The 19,517-nt window shown below is 37.2% G+C and overlaps 1 long non-coding RNA gene across 12 annotated transcripts in view; it reads right to left on the minus strand.

Annotated features, from left to right (window-relative positions):
- The window catches only part of LOC105607625 (uncharacterized), a 151,307-nt gene that overhangs the window by 29,357 nt on the left and 102,433 nt on the right, over positions 1-19,517 (minus strand). For 9 of the 12 annotated variants that reach the window (XR_003589483.3, XR_006060033.2, XR_009600928.1 and 6 more), the window contains one exon: positions 11,446-11,522. This is a non-coding gene — a long non-coding RNA (uncharacterized LOC105607625). Of the gene's footprint in view, positions 1-11,445; positions 11,523-12,485; positions 15,162-19,517 lie in introns of all 12 variants that reach the window. The other 3 variants (XR_009600929.1, XR_009600936.1, XR_009600937.1) reach the window with 2 other exon arrangements.

Below are 19,517 nucleotides of genomic sequence, written 5' to 3' on the forward strand. Positions count from 1 at the left end.
GTCTGCTTTCTATGCCAAAACTACCCCCTGATAGTTTCAATATATTGTGGCAGGTCTAAAAACAATGTTCTTTCGTATCTTATACACTAATTTTCCCTCTTTCGCCATTCCTCATCTCTTACAAGCTTTTAGTATTTAGCTCACAAATAGGTGAAAAGTAGATAAGTTATTTTGTTCTCCTTTGTTGGTTTTCTTTTTCCATTAAGAAAACTAGAATTCCCTTGCAGCCAAACTAAAATGATTCATTTGCTGCTCGCATCTTATAACAATTCATAATTTCAGTGGCTTCACAATGTTTTCTAGACATTTAAATTCTGTTCTCTCTAAAGTACTATCTACTATAGGGATTATGTTGTTAACTTTATAAGGAAATACAGAGCTCAGGTAGGGCTTTTCTCTGACATTATGGATATTGATTCCAAGAAGGACTAACTGGTACTAACTCAGTACCACAGCTAATGTGGTCTCAGGTATAATACTTTTCACACTGCTCCTTTGATTGCTCTCATATCTATCCTGAGTCTTTTTTTTATCATCTGTCCTCAAATTTACAAAGTTCACTTTAGTGATAGCAGCCACATTACCACAATCATAAACATAAACTAGAATTTACATGCTCTAAGCCTTCCTAAACCTCATTTCAATGGTAAATTTAAACCTTAAAGAAACTAAATTTTATTGTAGCTATCTTAAAAATCTTCTTCCTAACTACCTACAAATAGTCTCTGCCTTGAACCCTTGGGCCAAATATAGACTTTGCTCTACTGCCTAACTTTTTTCCATATGCTCTTTTTTAAAAAACCTGTCCATCAATAATTACCAACAATCTCTGCAAATAGCTTCTTGCTGCTGCTGCTGCTGCTGCTAAGTCGCTTCAGTCGTGTCCAACTCTGTGCTACCCCACAGATGGCAGCCCACCAGGCTCCCCCGTCCCTGGGATTCTCCAGGCAAGGACACTGGAGTGGGTGGCCATTTCCTTCTCCAATGCAGAGCCAGCAAAATATCAGTTATCCTCTTGCATATATAATATCATTATTATATGTAAAACTTTCTACTTTCTCTGTTTTCATAGCTGGAAGGAATGATCATTTTAAGAGCAGTGATTTCAGATTGTATTCAGGGGTGCCTCAGACGTTCTTTTTAGAAGAAAATTAATGAAGGAGCAATATCATATAGAAGGTGTTCAAGAACTAATTCATCCAGAACACCATCACTTTTTGTTTACAACTTTTTTTTGAAATAATTTTAAATATACAGGAAAATTACAAGCACAGTACAAAGAACTATTGTATGTGCTTAACCCAGACTTTAACATTTTGCCACAACTGCTTTATCATTCTTTCCTACCCTTTCCCTCTTCTCTTCTCCTCTTCTTTCTTTACAAAGTATACATCTTTTATTTTCTGAGGTGTTTGAAAGTTACAAAACATTGTTCCATTACCTCTAAATACTTCCAGGTAGATTTCGCACAAACAAAGATATTCACTTATATTATTACAGCATGATAATAAAAATCAGGAAATTTGATACTGACACAATGCTGCTACCTAATCTATACAATTTACTTAAAATTTTCAACTGTCTCCAAAATTCCTTTTACAGCAATTTTTTTTCTGGTCCAAAATCAGCCTTTCTTTGCCTTTTGTAATACTGACACTTATAAATAGTACAAACAATTTTCTTTGTAAAAGGAATCTTCAGTTTGGGTTGTCTAGTTTCTCATAATTAGATTTAGGTTATACACTTTTGGCAGAAACATTATATAAATGATATTGTGTTCTTTTCAGTGTATCACATCAGGAAGCATATAATATGGTTTGTCCAGTTATTGGTGATACTGACTTTGCTTACTTACTTAAGTAGTTAAAGTAGTATCTACAAGGTTACTCCACTGTAAAATATGTTTTACTTAGTAATTAAAGAACAATTCATGGAAAGATATTTTTAAAACTTTGTAAATATCTTAGCCCTCATCCACTGCTCACTCACTGGTTTTAGCATCCATTGATGACCCTTGCCTGGTGGTTAAAATGGTTGCAAAATGGTGATTTCCTAACACTATCATTCCTGCTACATTTATTTATATGGTATCCTATCCCCTTATTTATTCTCTTGTTTACTGTAAGTATGAACTCATGGATGTTTTTAGCATTTATTAATCTCATTGGGCTTCCTCAGTGGCTCAGCGGTAAAGAATCTGCCTGCAGTGTGGGAGCTGCAGGAGATGAGGGTCCCATCCCTGAATCAGGAAGATCCTCCAGAGTAGGAAATGGCTACCCACTACAGCATTCTTGCCTGGGAAATCCCATGGACAGAGAAGTCAGGCGGGCTACACTCCATGGTGGCACAGAGACAGATGTGACTGAAGCAACTTAGCACACACTCAATCTCATTATTGTGAAGCTGAATTCTCTCAGATTTGGCCAGCGGGAGTCCCTCTGATCTGACTACTGAGGCCTTTGGACACGTCCCTATTATTTTGTGAGCTTTAACATCACTTTTATTTTTATTTGGGGATTTGTTTCCAAACGATAGTTTTAAAATTTTGAAACCCATTTTTTCTGCTATAATACTGTTTCCTCCAATTTTCCTTATTTCAAGTCAGGTTTGTATAAAAAGTATCTAGAATACAGAGAAGACGGAGAATAAATGATGGTAATCCTTTTGTTTCTGTGGCTATACCGGCCACCATGCCATCCCTCAACCTGCCAGGCATGCTCCTGCATTAAGGGCCTGGCATCCCTTGTGTCCTTGGCCTGGGAGCTTCCTCCCCAGGCAGCTCTGTAGCTGTTCCCACGTCTCCTTTAAGCCATAGCTCAAACATCCCTTTCTCGGGGAGGCCTCCACTGACCACTTTTATTACAACAGAACAAAGGTTCTCAAACTTTTTAAAACACCCTCTGAAAACTGTTGATGGTAACCCCTTCATTCCCAAAGCTCCATTCCAAAGCAAGATATAAAATAACAATCGGTTTAACCCGTCAATGGTTATGTCAGAAACATGATCTTAACCCTCACTGGTTTATTTTACCACAGTCAATTGACAAACTTTCTAAAGTGTTTACCGGTATACGCATAGCCCTTCTGGGTCATTAAAACAAAACAGATGCTACCCACTCTGCTGCTTCTGAGAGCAGAGCCGAAGATTCTTTATTGATCCACTTATTCAGTTCACTTCCTTATTACACACAGCATATCCACATCTCTATCATTTTGCTATGAATCAGTCTAATTTTTAAAACTGTTTACTCGTAAATAAAAGTATTAATAAACTAGAATAATGTAGAACTATTTGCCTTACAGAACTGCTCTCTAAAAGAATATGTTTTAAACTATGTAACATTTAACATTTGATTATCCCAAGTCAGTCTTTAAAAAACAAGTAAAAAACCCTCAACAAAGAATCACAGATAATAATCACCATCAAAGAGATATCCAAGTCTTTACAAGTAATCAGGTGCTTTCATTCACATTCAGCAGAAAAACTCACTTTTCCCTGAGCATGTTGCTTCAATATACAACTTAATGTGAGTGCATTTCACAGATTAGAGTTAAAAGTGTCCTTGCTAAAATACACAGCAAGGTCCATGAAGCTCAGTAAGTCATTACTATGCATCATCAGCTTCTTAGAAGATCTTAAGTTTGTCAAGCTACTTACCTAGTCTTCTTCCAAAACTATTAACATACTTCAGCCTTTCCAAAGTATATTATTTCTAGCTCCTATACTGAAGGCATATAGACAGCTTTCCTTTGCCCTCAACATCTATTTTTCATTAAGTTACATAACAGACATTTTTTAGGTTTTCAAGATGCTTCTGTATAAAGGAATCAATACATTTTTCAACGTGGTAAATAAGTAAATGCTTACAGGCCACAAAATGATGAGATGCCTCATTATATAACATAATAGGATAGAATAAATTCTAACATATAACTGATTTTTGAAGAGTAAGTCATGTACCCCAAACTATACTTTAAACCTCCTGGCTACCTAGTCCATCTAGTAAAATCCTTGAGTGATTTACCAATGATACATCTAAAGACCTAAATCACTTACAAAGATAACTATTTTTAAGCACTGCAAGAACTGATTTTAAGTGAAACTCACGATCTAAAATATATATATATATATATATATATCATATAAATTCAGTGGCCATTTGCTTTTTCATTATAATGTTAGTTATCCTATAGTACTCAATTATCTAAGATAAAAGGCACAGCATAGTATTTAGTCTTCTAACATACAAAGAAGAACTATATTCATCACATATGATGAATTACAGCTTCTTGTTCTTGAGGCCTAGACCTGAGCTGTCCAATATGGTAGCCGGTACACATATCTGTTGAGCACTCTGTAATATATCTAGTCCAAACTGAGACACACATCAGTGTAAGATACACATTAGATTTCAAAGACTTAGTATGAAAAAAATATAAAATATCTCGCTAATAATTTTATGTTACTTATATGTTGAAATAACATTTGACATATTGGGTTAAATAAAATATTAAATTCATCTACTTCTTTTTACTTTTTTAATGTGGCTACTAAAAAATTTAAATTGCATACATGGCTCACATTTTATTTTATTTGAATTTTTGACTGTCCTGAGTCTTTGTCGCAGTGTGCAGGCTTTGCTGCCTAGCAGCATGTGGGATTTTAGCTCCCCAAGCAGAAATCGAACCCATGTCCCCTGTACTGGAAGGCAGATTCTTAACCACAGGACCACCAGGGAAGTCTCGCTTATATTTTATTTCTACTGGAGAGGACTTGTTTAGACTAAAGCGGACAAAAGGCACGGTCAGAGGCCAGCTCTACAGTGTATCATAAATATCCTGCAACTATACTACTTTCTAAGGTTCTGAGGTTATTAGCAGATAATCAAATCCCACAAGCAACAGAAGACTAAGTCTATGTGAACTCAGTTTGTAATGAATACAATAATAAATCTACACATTTAATGATATCATAGTGTTTAATTAGGTAACTTGGTAACCACCTGCTGTAACTGTCTTTAAAATTACTATCAATAGTATTGTTTTTACATAGCTAAAGTTCATAGATTTTATTTTTTATTACCTCACTTCAATGAGTACTATATTGAATATTCTTATAAATAGTTAACTGTCTACTGAATACCTTGATTTAGATATAATGGGCATTTCAAATTCATTATGTCAAAACCGAAATCATTATCTTGCTGTTAGGAGTCAATTCTCTATGGTATTTCTGTGTGTCTCAGAGTAGAAATGGTTTATCCCTCCAGGTTAGAGGGCATACTGTTCCCTGACAAGGATAATAAAGACAATGTCATCCTCTGAGACAAGGTTGGCCAGTTTTGCTCGTAGGCTCTTGCAAGCCTGGGAGGGCACAGATCCACCTGCGTCTGAGGGCATGGCATCACCCCGAGCCTCATTCTGTACTACAGGACTTGGGGAACCAATGTGAACATGCAGATCATACCAACCACTTTGCTATGAGCGATAAACTGTCTAAATCTATCTGACTGGGTTCACTGTTTCCTTCTTAGAGGAATCTACAGAAGTGTGGTGAGCCAGCCTAGCAGCTGCAGCCGCTTAAGAGCTGCTTAATGCTGCTCGTTCCTCTGTGTCCTCAGTCTTCAGACAAGCACCTCTATCTACTCCACTGCCCAAGTCAGAAACCCGACCATCAATCTTGACTCTTGCCCATCATTCACCATATCCAGAGCGTCACCATGTCTGAATTATTCTACCATCTAAATATCTATTTCCCCTGCCTTCACCCTGGTTCACATCATTACCCGCGCTCACCTACATGCCTAATTTGTGTCAGTGTCCCTAGTGTTGCCCTACTTCACCCATTCTTCACGTTGCTGCTGTAATGATCTGGTTATCTCATTTTACTGCCCTCAGGATAAAGCCCAAACTTGTCAAAATTACAAAGTATTTTAAGGTCAGAACTTATGTCGAATGTTTCTTGGAATTCTATTTGTGACTATATTACTGGGAGGAGGGGGGAAGGAAAACAGAAAGAAAGATTAGCCCACTTCTAACATTAAAAACTGTGGAGCAAAATGTAAGTTGGGTGGGGTAGACCTTAGTTAATTCATCAAAACTTCTCTCTTCCTCATTCATGAGCATAGCTGAACTCTAAGACTTTCCTCTGTTAGAACTGGTAATGAAAAGGGGGTCCAACACAGTCAAGAAGGGCCATTTTTATTTTTTTGCCAGCCACACTTATTCTGATGAAGAGAATGCTCAGGCTATAAGCAAACATGCCCTTCCTGTTACTAGACTTAGAAGAGGTGATTGGTGTCAAATCTATCTTTTCTTTTGGCTCAGGGCATTCAAAAAAACAGGTCTCTTTTCTTTTTTTTCCTTTTAAATGATATTTTAAGCATGCTTAATTCAGATATATCATGTTGACTGAACTGGGGAAAATTCAAATAAGATTATCCTGCTTCTCGTTTGGCCTAGCTCCTTTTTTTCATGACTTAGCTCAGGTTTTCTATCAGGAAATCTTCTCTGACTCCCAAAGTACGGTTACATGTCTTTCCTATGTGCTTACTCATGTTTTAGCATTTAATTTCTTCTTGTTGCTATTTAGTCAATAAGTTGTGTCTGACTCTTTGAGACCCCCATGGACTGTAGCCTGCCAGGCTCCTCTGTCCATGGGATTTCCCAGGCAAGAATATTAGAGTCGGGTGCCATTTCTTTCTCCAGGGGATCTTCCTGACCCAGGGATCAAACCCCACATCTGGTTGGCAGACAGAATCTTTAACACCGAGCCATAATACTCAGTATTAATCTCTGGTAATCTCCTTGAAGACAGTGTGTTTAACTCATTATCTATACCCTCTATGCTATATCATCATGCCTGACATATAGTGGGTACCCAATAAATAATTATTTACTTTAAATATATAATCAGATCACACTTTCAAAAATCAGAAAGGAAATTGTAATCTTGAAGGGAAAGAAACCGAAGGAAAGGGATTTTGGTTGCAGAGCTTTTCTTATCTTCTAACACATACTCAAACACACATACACACATACTGACATGACAAATCACTAAAGCTTTCCTAATTTCAGTACCCTCCCACTCCGAGGTTTGAAGTTACAGAGCCATTAGATGCTTTCATGAGAAAAAGAGAAAATGTATTTTTTCCCAAGGATTTATTCATGTAAGGCAGATTTTGATGTAATCTATATGTAACTCAAGTCTGCTTCCAGGCCAGGAGCACAAACATGGTGAAGCTAAGATGACAGTTTAACTGGACAATTACTTCATCCAACACTTTAGGATGAAAGATCCTCACATCTGCTTACTAGCCTTTCCAAGAGGTATTTTTGGCCCCTGGTTTGAATTTTGAGAAGAGAAATTTAAAATGCTGCTAAGCTTTCTTCCAAGACTTTACCCAGAGCAGCCAATGTAGCCCCTCAAATAACAAAAAAGAGAGATCTTTAAGGCAATTGGTATAGCACAGTCGGTTTTAAGAACGCCTATGATCCCAGCAGTGTGAATAGCTTAGAGAGACACTGGTGTCCTGGTAATCACTAATTGGTTACCCTAATTTAAATTTTCAGAGTTTTCTTTGGCCAATAGCTGAATTATCAGTTATAAAATGATTTTCAGTAAGATTATTGTAGCACAACCTTATATTTTAATGACATGGTTCTTTTAGATTATTGAAAGCAAAGTTCTTAAACTCACAGAGCATTTTCCTTCATATAAAGAATAAGTATATCAAGCCCAGGTGCCACAACTACTGAGCCCACAGGCCACAGCTAGAGAGTCTGTCTGTGCACCACAGTGAAAGATCCCACATGCAGTAACCAAGACTCATGCAGCCAAATAAATAAATAAATGAATATTTTTAGAAAGAAAAACAAAGACTATCATCACACTCACAGACAAATCTGGGTTCTAGTAATGACCCTGCAATTTGCTGTATGAACTTGGAGTAATAATTTTAAAACTTCTGAGCCTCAGCTTCCTTTTTGTGGTGAGGATTAATTAAATAACAATACAGTGTATCCATAACATTACCCACTACTCTGTTCATGCTCAATAAATGGCAGTCATAATCTTCACAAGATTCTTTATAGCATGAGTTAGGCTGAGTGCTGAAGAATTGATGCGTTTGAACTGTGGTGTTGGAGAAGACTCTTGAGAGTCCCTTGGACTGCAAGGAGATCCAACCAGTCCATTCTGAAAGGAGATCAGCCCTGGGATTTCTTTGGAAGCAATGATGCTAAAGCTGAAACTCCAGTACTTTGGCCACCTCATGTGAAGTGTTGACTCGTTGGGAAAGACTCTGATGCTGGGAGGGATTGGGGGCAGGAGGAAAAGGGACAACAGAGGATGAGATGGCATCACTGACTCGATGGACGTGAGTCTGAGTGAACTCCGGGATTTGGTGATGGACAGGGAGGCCTGGCGTGCTGCGATTCATGGGGTCACAAAGAGTCGGACACGACTGAGCGACTGAACTGAACTGAGCAGGCCAAACCTGTCCACCCCTGTTTTATAAATAAAGTTTTATTGGGCTACAATCACAATCATTAGTTTATGTTTTGTCTATGACTACATCTGAACTACAATGACAAAGTTGTGCAGAGTAACAACAAGAGTTAAAACAGAGACCATATGGCCCACAAAACCCAAAATATTTACTATCTGGCCTTTTACAGAAACAGTCTGCTGACTCCTACTTACAATAAATTTCACTAAAACTTCTAAAATAATATTATCACCTTGCAGACCATTAATAAACCATTAATAAAGCTTTCCTGGCTTTAATATACTCAAAACTTTGTAATTAAGTGCAGTGCATTCAATCTCACAAAGATAATGGCTCGTCTAATGGCTCTTTCATCTATCTTCAATAGTGAATGGATGTGGCTGGGAAAAGTCTGACAGGAATGGCTATACAAAATAACAAGAAAAATCTAACCCTTCGTAACAAACTGATAAGCTTAAGTATATTACTTGCACTTCTATATACTAGGCTTAATGAAAAAGATAGGAAGGCAGGATATTAGTTAGGTTCTCCGTTCACCCACCACTGACTTCACTTCCACTGGTCTCTGGAAGTACTAATTAATAAAATCTTTCTAGGAAAACAGTACCTTACAGCACTGTAGCATTCTTCCAAAGGTAAAACAGAACTGGAGTAGTGTTATCCAGTGGAGGCTATCCCTGAACAACTGCTTCCCATTCCAACTGAAGTGTTTATATTAATAAATGCAACTGGATACACACCTAAGAATTCTCCTGATACCTTGCATCTCTACTTTCATTTGAAAAAATACTCCTCAAGGGAAGTGAGTCCACATTCTTTCCCTGCTCTCGATCCGCTAAGAGTAATGACTTGCCATCACACTTAGAATAAAGTCCAAGGGCTTCACTGTGGTCCTGATCAGGCTGTACTGTGGCTCTGCCTAACTCTTAACCTCATTTCCTACCACTCTCCTCCTCTACCTACTGTGCTTCTTACTAACTCCTGAAGATATCAAACATAAGCCTCTGCACTTGAGTCATTCCACTTCCAGCTACACACTTCCGATATGTAACTGGTTTGGGAAACTCAGCTACATTTCCGATATGGGAAACTCATATGGTTTGTTTCTGAACTTTAGATTTCTGTTCAAATATCGCCTCCACAGAGAAAACTTCCTTGACTGCCTTTTCTAAAGCAGGATACTATGTGATTTTCTACTCATTTAATCTGCTTTTTTTTCCCCCAGCAAATCAAATGTGTATTTACTCATCTGTTGCAATATATATATGTGTGATGAGGACCAAGATTTCATCTCAGTAACTATTTTATCCCCAGAGCCTAGAACACTGCCTGGCAACAGTGCATTATCACTGACAGGGAATCTACTGAATTAACTATGTGAAGGATTTGACTATTCAAGGAACGCTTTCAGCAAATGCAACTGACAGTGGAATGAGAAGACCAGTAATAGTAATGATGGCCATGTGAATCTAGAATATTCACAGATGGAAAGGTAGAAGGCTGAAGGAACTAGATTAGCATCAGAATTAGAGTAAGATTTTTAATAGCTAGAGGATAGCAGGCAGGATGGAAGGAAAAAGAATAAGACCAGGCCTCAGATGGCCGAAGCCTGAGCAAAATGGAGAAAAATCTCTTTTTATAATCCCATTCACTCCCTGTCATTTTCCTTCCTCTCACGTTTCCTCTAGCAATATTGCATGCTAAGTCGCTTCAGCCATGTCCAACTCTTCGTGATCCCATGGACTGTAGCCTTCCAGGCTCCTCCATCCATGGGATTCTCCAGGCAAGAATACTGGAGTGGGTTGCCACGCCCTCCTCCAGGGGTCTCCCTGACCCAGGCACCGAACCCGTGTCTCTTATATCTCCTGCACTGGCAGGTGTGTTCCCTACCCCTAGTGCCACCTGGGAAGCCCTTGTGTGCCCACTTTTGCCACCTCTCTTCCTCCTCCTCTTTTGCTTCCTCAGTCATAAATTGTTTTTCACTTGTATATTGCCTTCACAGAGTTTTTTCTTGTGAATCAGTGGCCTGAGTAAAAGAAAAGATCTCTAATGAGAAACTCTTAAGAGTATATTTGATGTTCTTTAGATGCTAAGAACACCAACATCAGCATAAACATCAGTATCAGTACTGATGATCAGTATATTGATGATCAGTATCAGGTACTCATCCTCAATGCAACAGACTGAAAAAAAGAAATATGAAGCCAATCCCTTTCACCTCCTACATCAAGAATCCTGAATGCTCTGGGAATTCATCTGTTTAATTTTCTTCTCTTCCTTCTCCAGAACATATCTTTAAAACATAATCATCATTTTTAGTTTTACTGAGGTATAACTGACATATATATAACTGCATATATTTAATGTATATATTTTGATGAGTTTGGACATATGTGCACACATCACCACAATTAAGGTACTACAAACCTATCTAGAATCTCCAAAAATTTCCTTGTATTCTTTTGTGCTTTTGTGCTGTTGTAAGAGCACGTAAAGAAAGTGAAAGTGAAAAACATGAGATGTATCTTTAACATTTTAAAGTGCACACTATCATATTTTTAGCTATCGGCACTGTGCTGTACAACACACTCAACATATTTGACTTCTATCCTCAAATTGCTTTTAAAAACTCATGACACATCCACTAAAGTATGTTTGCTAAAATCCAAGGCCTAGCATTACCTTGTTTTATTAAGTTGACCCCGGTGCTGATTCAAGTTAAAATAAATGAAAACTGACAAGCAGTCTCATCAGACACATAAATGATTGTGTACATGTGCCTCTTTTCAGCTCTCATCAAATGACACTGGGCTCGGTGTTCAACTTGACTCTTTGAAGGATCATTTCTAACACATTAGCAGCAGCCAACATAATAATATATATTAATTTCAGTCAAATACCTCTCCAAATATAATACCCCAGAACATCAACTTACTCATTTTAAATTCCTCCACAGGAGTCTACAGGAAGAACATGATCTCTGTAATCCAAAAGGAGTCTTGAGAAAGTAAACTGTAAAAAAAAAAAAAAATTTAGGAGGAATTCATAATGAAGTTCATGTTTTGCCCATTAATTTTAGATACCAAAGAAAATCAAAGTGAGGAGAAATGTTTTTAATATCAAGCATATTTACAAATGACAAGGCATTAAGATTTATAAACTAACATGATAACCTACTTAAAGCTAATCAATATATTCAACAACAAGATACCCTGTCTTAAATGATTTATTCCATTATTTTGGTAACTATGCTTAAATTAATTACAATTACAATTCTATATTCAAGACTTGAGAGAGAAAAAAGTTAATTATACAAATTAAAAATCAAAAGCCTAGGGTATTAATCTCCTCTACACATATCCCTGTTTCATCTCTCCAACTCTCCAAACCCACACTCCCTGTCTCTGTCATTGTACATTCAAGCCCATACTATCAAGTCCAATAGGGTTAGTGTGAAGTTAGTGTAAAATATGTATAGCTAGCAGTGTGACTTTATTATTTATTTTGCTTAGTTCCAGGACTGAAGAATGCCAATTTCAATGCAAAAGGGTGATCATTTGTACATGTACATCTCTTCCCACTCCTCAATGAAGCTGTGCCTTCAGTGACATTCAAGAGTGCAAAATACAACAACTATTTTTATTTATCCGTCTTAGTATCACAAAATATATTAACTTTGGAAGGGAAAGGTCCAAATTTAGGTTAGCAGCCTAATCTGTCTTAAAACAGAACATATCTCCCTAAAGCATTCCCCTTCTGAAATAATTCATTACCATTAAAGTTAAGTATTTACAGGACAAAAATCTGAAACAATAATAAGAGCAACAAAACATTCTGCTTTTCATTTCCACTAACTTGGTGTTGATGAAATGTGACACTGCTATTAGCATAGTATAATAAACATGAAAAGGTGTCCAGTGTACAAAGACAATGTGAAAACTCCTTCCCTGGTGGTTCAGACAGTAAAGAACCCACCTGCCAATTCAGGAGAAGCAGGTTCGAGCCCTGGGTCAGGAAGATCCCTTGGAGAAGGGAATGGCTACACACCCCAGTATTCTTGCCTGGAAATTCCAAGGACAGAGGAGCCTGGGGGGCTACAGTTCATGGGGGTCACAGAGAGTCAGACACAACAGAGCAACTAACACTAATGACAAAAGCAAAACAAAAATAGTTCTTTTCTTTTTATATGCCCTTTGTGTTAGCTGAAAAGCATATGACCTTGTTATCTACATACTATAATAAAGATATAATATATATATAAAGATATATATAATAAAATTGGCTGCCAGTGCACCTAGAAGGTGCAAGTAAATAATCAAGTAAAATTATTTTTCCCAGTGCCCCATAAATGATACATCATACAGGACTCAGTTCTTACTTCTCTGTGTTAGAAGCTGTACTAAATGCAGTTAAACAAGAGAAAAATATCTAAATAACTCTCAGAAGTGGCATACATAGATATTAGATCTTTGTTGAAATCTCAAATCTTACATTATCCAATGGTTTAAATCACCTTTAAAACAGTATTAAAATTCTAAACTCATGTTGTGTTTATCTTTTTTTAAGTAGATAGATATTCCTAGCAACATGTTTGTATCTGATGTTACTCATATAAATAAAAGTATATAGTCATTTTAGGGATTAATAGAAAAACAGACATCTGCACAGAACATTTCCCTCATTAGATATTATCATGTTAGCACATTTTTCCTATTTTTTATTTTACTACAAAATAAAATGAGCTGATTTTTACCCTCAAGTTCCTCTATAATGTATACTGCCAATAATGCAAATATTTTAATTGCACATTAGAAGAATCTCATTTTCCTCTAAAAATCACTATAGCATTTAGCCCTGAAGAGACCTCATAACACATACAAAAAAATCAAGATATGACTATGGCACACTGGCATACCAGTTACCACTTAACAAATATTACTTTAATCATTACTTTTAAACTAAAAGCCATCTTTTTTAAAAATCTCAGGCAAGATCCCATTGGTCATTAGAATGTTATTTGGCCTCTTCCTAAATAAGTGCCAGATTGAATCAATTACACAAGAATCAATTAGCAAAAAACTATATACAAATCAACTGTCTTAACTACCAGCCAAACTGTATATTCAAAAAAGTAACTCTCTTCTGTCAGAATGTCACACTTGGGGTTCATGAGGGTATAAACTGATACCTTTCTAGAAAGCAATTTGGGATAACATTTATAACATATTACTGTTTCTTCTCTTTGGCCAGTAACTCTATTCCTAAGAATTAACCTAAAGAAATAATCAGAAATAAAGTTTATATATATATATAAAGATGTGTATTCCAGCATGACTTACTAGAGCAGAAGGACAAAAAAATGCAAAGCTCAAAACAAAGCTTAGATTTAAAATAAACACCATGCAGCCATTTAAATCACAATTATGAATAAAATGTTATGACTTAAAATTCTCAGCACACATACATAAACCATACCAAAATATTTATAGCAATTACCTGTGGTTGGCATCATTATAGGCTATTTTTATATACCTCTTTTGTATTTTCAGGAGCTAATACTGCTATTCAAGAATATTTTAATATCCTATACTGAACTATTATAAACTAAGGGGTTTTGTTAGAAGCCATTTCAGACAGTCATAGAACATTTCACAAGCACAGAGAAGAAAAGACGGCTGGTCAAAAGTAGATGACTGTCATCAGCTAGCTTTTCCTCAAGCACCAGGAACATTGCTAATATCCATCAGCAATCAAATTAGTAGAGCACTCATGTTAACAATTTGTATTTCCATCTGAGGGTGAATTTATTTAACAGATAGCTGTTTTTCCCAGTAAAGACAGTTAGTACAACAAACTTGCATGGGATAGGAACAAATATTTACTGAGTATGTTAACTGCTGCTGCTGCTAAGTCACTGTCGTGTCCAACTCTGTGCAACCCCATAGATGGCAGCCCACCAGGCTCCCCCATCCCTGCGATTCTCCAGGCAAGAACACTGGAGTGGGTTGCCATTTCCTTCTCCAGTGCAGGAAAGTGAAAAGCGAAAGTCGGTCATGTCCGACTGCTAAGTCACTGTCTTGTCCAACTCTGTGCAACCCCATAGATGGCAGCCCACCAGGCTCCTCCATCCATGGGATTTTCCAGGCAAGAGTACTGGAGTGGGGTGCCATCGCCTTCTCCAATATGTTAACTGACATGATGTTAAATGCTTTTCTGTTGTTGGTGGTGTTCAGTTGCTAATTTATGTCCGATTCTTTGAGACCTCACAGACTATAGCCCGCCAGGCTCCTCTGTCCTCCACAATCTCCCAGAGTTTGCTCAAATTCATGTCCACTGAATTGGTGATGCTATCTAACCATCTCATCCTCTGCTGCTCTTTCTCCTTTTGCCTTCAATCCTTCCCAGCATCAGGTTCTTTTCCAGTGAGTTAGCTCTTCAAATCAGATAGCCAAAGTAATGGCGCTTCTACAGCAGCTCTTCCAATGAATATTCAGGACTGATTTTCTTTAGGATTGACTGGTTTCATCTCTTTACTGTACAAGGGACTCTCAAGAGTCTTCTCCAGCACCACAATTCAGAAGCATCAATTCTTCGGCACTCACGCTTCCCTGGTGGTTCAGACAGTAAAGAATCAGCCTGCACTTTTGGACTCTGTGGGAGAGGGAGAGAGTGGGATGATTTGGGGAAATGGCATGGAAACATGTATAATATCCTATAAGAAACGAATCGCCAGTCCAGGTTCAATACAGGATGCTTGGGGCTGGTGCACTGGGATGACCCGGAGGGATGGTACGGGGAGGGATGTGAGAGGGAGGTTCAGGATGGGGAACATGTGCACGCCTGTGGTGGATTCATGCTGATGTGTGGCAGAACCAATACAACAGCCTCCAATTAAAATAAATAAATTTAAATTAATTTTAAAAATAATAAGATATATATTTTTAAAGTTCTTACATATATTTTTAAATTAATCTGGATGTGTGATTATTTTTCATACTATTTTAAATGTCATTTGTAAAGTATTTATTGTTTTTCAATTAGAATTCAATGCATTTTGGCAACTCTAACAATATTTCTTAATAATTTTATAATTTATTTGTAGATTATTTTGGATTTTCAACATGTATATCATACAATCTCTAATTACACATTTTCTGGATTAAAAAAAAAAAAAAGAATTAGCCTGCAATGCAGGAGACCTGGGTTCAATCCCCCTGGGTCGGGAAGAAACCCTGGAGAAGGGAATGTCTACCCACTCCAGTATTCTGGCCTGGAGAATTCCATGGACAGAGGAGCTTGGTGGGCTACAATCCATGGGGTTGCAAAGAGTCAGACACCACTGAGTGACTTTCACTTTCAGCCTTCTTTATGATTCAACTCTCACATCTGTACAAAACCATTGGAAAAACCAAAGCTTTACATACTTCAACACTTACAGATTTCTTTTAATCCTTACAATACTGTAATGTAGGTATTATTATTTTTCAGAGGAGGGAACTGAGGCTCAGAGAGGTTAGGTAACTTATCTAAGTACACAAAGCTAGTAAATAGTGATACTAGAATTTGAACAAGCTTTTCCATATGCAGAACCTTCTAAAAATATCAGTGAAGCAAACAGTTAAACTGTAATGATGGGATTATTCATCCTGCATAAGATAATGGCCTTGAAAATATTTCAACTGTAAAACAATAAGTAAATAATTTTTAAACAGCCAATAGCTAATTCACTGAACATTAATAATAAACAGACTCCACACAACCAAGAGAAAAGCAAATAAATGCTTCAAGTAATATTCAATAAGATAATACCTAACATTAACTGTGTCTGGAAATTATAGATGTTCAATAAATACAGTATTGAACCAAACTAATTGAGATTGGCTAATAAAAACAAAAATAGAAACAAATATCTATCACTTTCCAAAAGCTATATGAAAACACTCAAGTTACAAAACATTAAATTTATTAAATTATAATGTAATAGGGACTTCCCTGGTGGTCCAGTGGTTAAGAACCTACCTTTCAAGGCAGGGGACATGGGTTCTATTCCTGCTTGGGGAACTAAGATCCCACAGGCCTCAGGGTAGCCAAGCCTACATGCTACAACCACCAAGCCCATGCACTCTGGAGCCTGCGTGCCACAAGTAAGACCTGACACAGCCACAGATAAATAAATATTACAATATATAATTAATTTATGCCAGACAACTGTTTATCATTAGGTAGAAATGGAGAAGGGATTGTATATTACAGAGGAAACATAAATCCCACACACAATGATGCATGTAGCTCCTAATAAAATCAATACAACTTGATTAAGGATCTAGAAAGGAGATAAAGTAATTGAGAAAGTTTCTATTTTAACTCTTAAAATGTAACCACTAAAAATTTTAACCTCAATGCTACTTTCCTTTAAATGAAGCATTCTAGGGACTTCTAGAATATTCCTGTTTGGATAAAACTATTAAAAATCATAGCTTTTAATAATTTAAATAATTTGTTAAAATTCTGCTAACAAAGTCAGAGTTAAAAGGCTATGGTTTTGATTCACAAACACATGATGTGAATAGTTTTTGCCAATTTTTCACAATATATAAAACCTCTACCACTATACCATTAAGATAATTAAACTAAGTTAAGGCCCATGGGTTCTATAAACTTCGTAAGGTCAGAATTGTTGCTGGCAAAACACTAAGGGTCAGTTTTTCAAAAGCTAAAATAGACAAAGGAATTTAAATTGCTACAGATAATCAAGGAGCAAATTTGGACTAAAATAACATAGTAAATGATGAAAGTGAAAGAGGAGAGTGAAAAAGTTGGCTTAAAGCTCAACATTCAGAAAACGAAGATCATGGCATCTGGTCCCATCACTTCATGGGAAATAGATGGGAAACAGTAGAAACAGTGTCAGACTTTATTTTGGGGGGCTCCAAAATCACTGCAGATGGTGACTGCAGCCATGAAATTATAAGACGCTTACTCCTTGGAAGAAAAGTTATGACCAACCTAGATAGCATACTGAAAAGCAGAGACATTACTTTGCCAACAAACGTCTGCCTAGTCAAGGCTATGGCTTTTCCAGTGGTCATGTATGGATGTGAGAGCTGGACTGTGAAGAAAGCTGAGTGCCAAAGAATTGACGCTTTTGAACTGTGGTGTTGGAGAAGACTCTTGAGAGTCCCTCGGACTGCAAGGAGATCCAACCAGTCCATTCTAAAGGAGATCAACCCTCGGTGTTCTTTGGAAGGAATGATGCTAAAGCTGAAACTCCAGTACTTTGACCAACTCATGCGAAGAGTTGACTCATTGGAAAAGACTCTGATGCTGGGAGGGGTTGGGGGCAGGAGGAGAAGGGGACGACAGAGGATGAGATGGCTGGGTGGCATCACCGACTCGATGGACATGAGTCTGAGTTAACTCTGGGAGTTGGTGATGGACAGGGAGGCCTGGCGTGCCACAATTCATGGGGTCGCAAAGAGTCAGACACAACCGAGCAACTGAACTGAACTGAACATAAGTATACTTAAGCATATGTATATTTATATATTTATTTATACATTTATATATTTATGTGTTTATGTATATATCTATAAATATATATAAGAAAATATTTATATCTATCTATATTTTTATATATTTATTTAATAATGCTATAGTACACTCTTAAAGACCCAAAATATACCCCTTTTAAGATAGAAAGGAATTAAGACTGGGTGTGTTGATATTCCTGGAAAGTAGACCTATCTTGGGCTTTCCAGGTGGTGCTAGTGACAAAGAACCCACCTGCCAATGCAGGAGACATAAGAGATGCAGGTTCAATCCCTGGGTTGGGAAGATCCCCTGGAGGAAGGCATGGCGACCCACTCCAGTATTCTTGCCTGGGGAATCCCATAGACAGAGGAGCCTGGTGGGCTACGGTCCACAGGGTCACAAACAGCTGGACATGACTGCAGCAACTTAGCACATACAGCACAGACCTTGCTCAGCCAACCTATCATGGATAATCAAGAAATTAACTAGCACTGCCACCCAAAATCATTACCAACGGTTTAAGCTTAAATGAGACTAACTTATAAAAATGATATTAGTATGCTTTATGTCTTCTTTGTAAATAATTAAATGAATAAACAGAGCTAAAAGGTGGGTCCAAATTAGGATATTAGTATTATCTATGATTATTAAACAAAATAGAATTATAAATAAGATTAAAAGGATCAATAAAATCTGTTGAGTTAAAGCCATAAAATTAACTTCCACTAATGATCTAGTAATTATATTTTTCAGGCAATTTTTAAAATAATTGTATTTATTTATGGCTGTGCTGGGTCTTCGTTCCTGCATGGGCTTTTCTCTCGTTGCGGCAAGTGGGTCTACTCTCTAGTTGCAGTGCTTCAGCTTCTCATTGTGGTGGCTTCTCTTGCCAAGCATGGGCCCTGGGGTGCACAGGCTTCAGGAGTGTGGCTCCCAGCCTCTGGAGCACAGGCTCAGTGGCTGTGGGGCGTGGGCTTCATTGCTCTATAGCATGTGAGATCTTCCCAGGTCAAGGATCAAACCTGTGTCCCCTGCACTGGCAGGCAGATTCTCTACCACTAAGCCACCAAAGAAGTCCTTTTGTCAAACAATTTTTACGTAAAATTGTTCTTCAGATTGAATACTTGTACAAGATTTGTAAATACAGATAAAACTTTAAACAGTTCAGAGAGTAAAAGCGGTTAAAATAAGAATCATACAGTAATTTCTGAAAATGTGCTAATAACTTGTCACAGTGAGTCAGATGCTAAGGTTTTATCTTACTCATTGTTATATTCCCAGAACCAAGTATAGGCTCTGCAAAACTACAAGTCGTTAGTTATATCAAACTGAGGTTACATCCTTTAGCAAGTTTTGCCAGATTGTTTTTTAAGAAGTTAAGATTTCCCATCCTGAATATTTTAGTGCATGTATGAGTATGTGAATTTTTCTGGGAAGAGGATTAATATCTTTCATCAGAGATTCAAGTGACACCAA

The sequence above is a fragment of the Ovis aries genome, chromosome 5 (genome assembly GCF_016772045.2).
Source record: "Ovis aries strain OAR_USU_Benz2616 breed Rambouillet chromosome 5, ARS-UI_Ramb_v3.0, whole genome shotgun sequence".
NCBI lineage: Eukaryota > Metazoa > Chordata > Mammalia > Artiodactyla > Bovidae > Ovis > Ovis aries.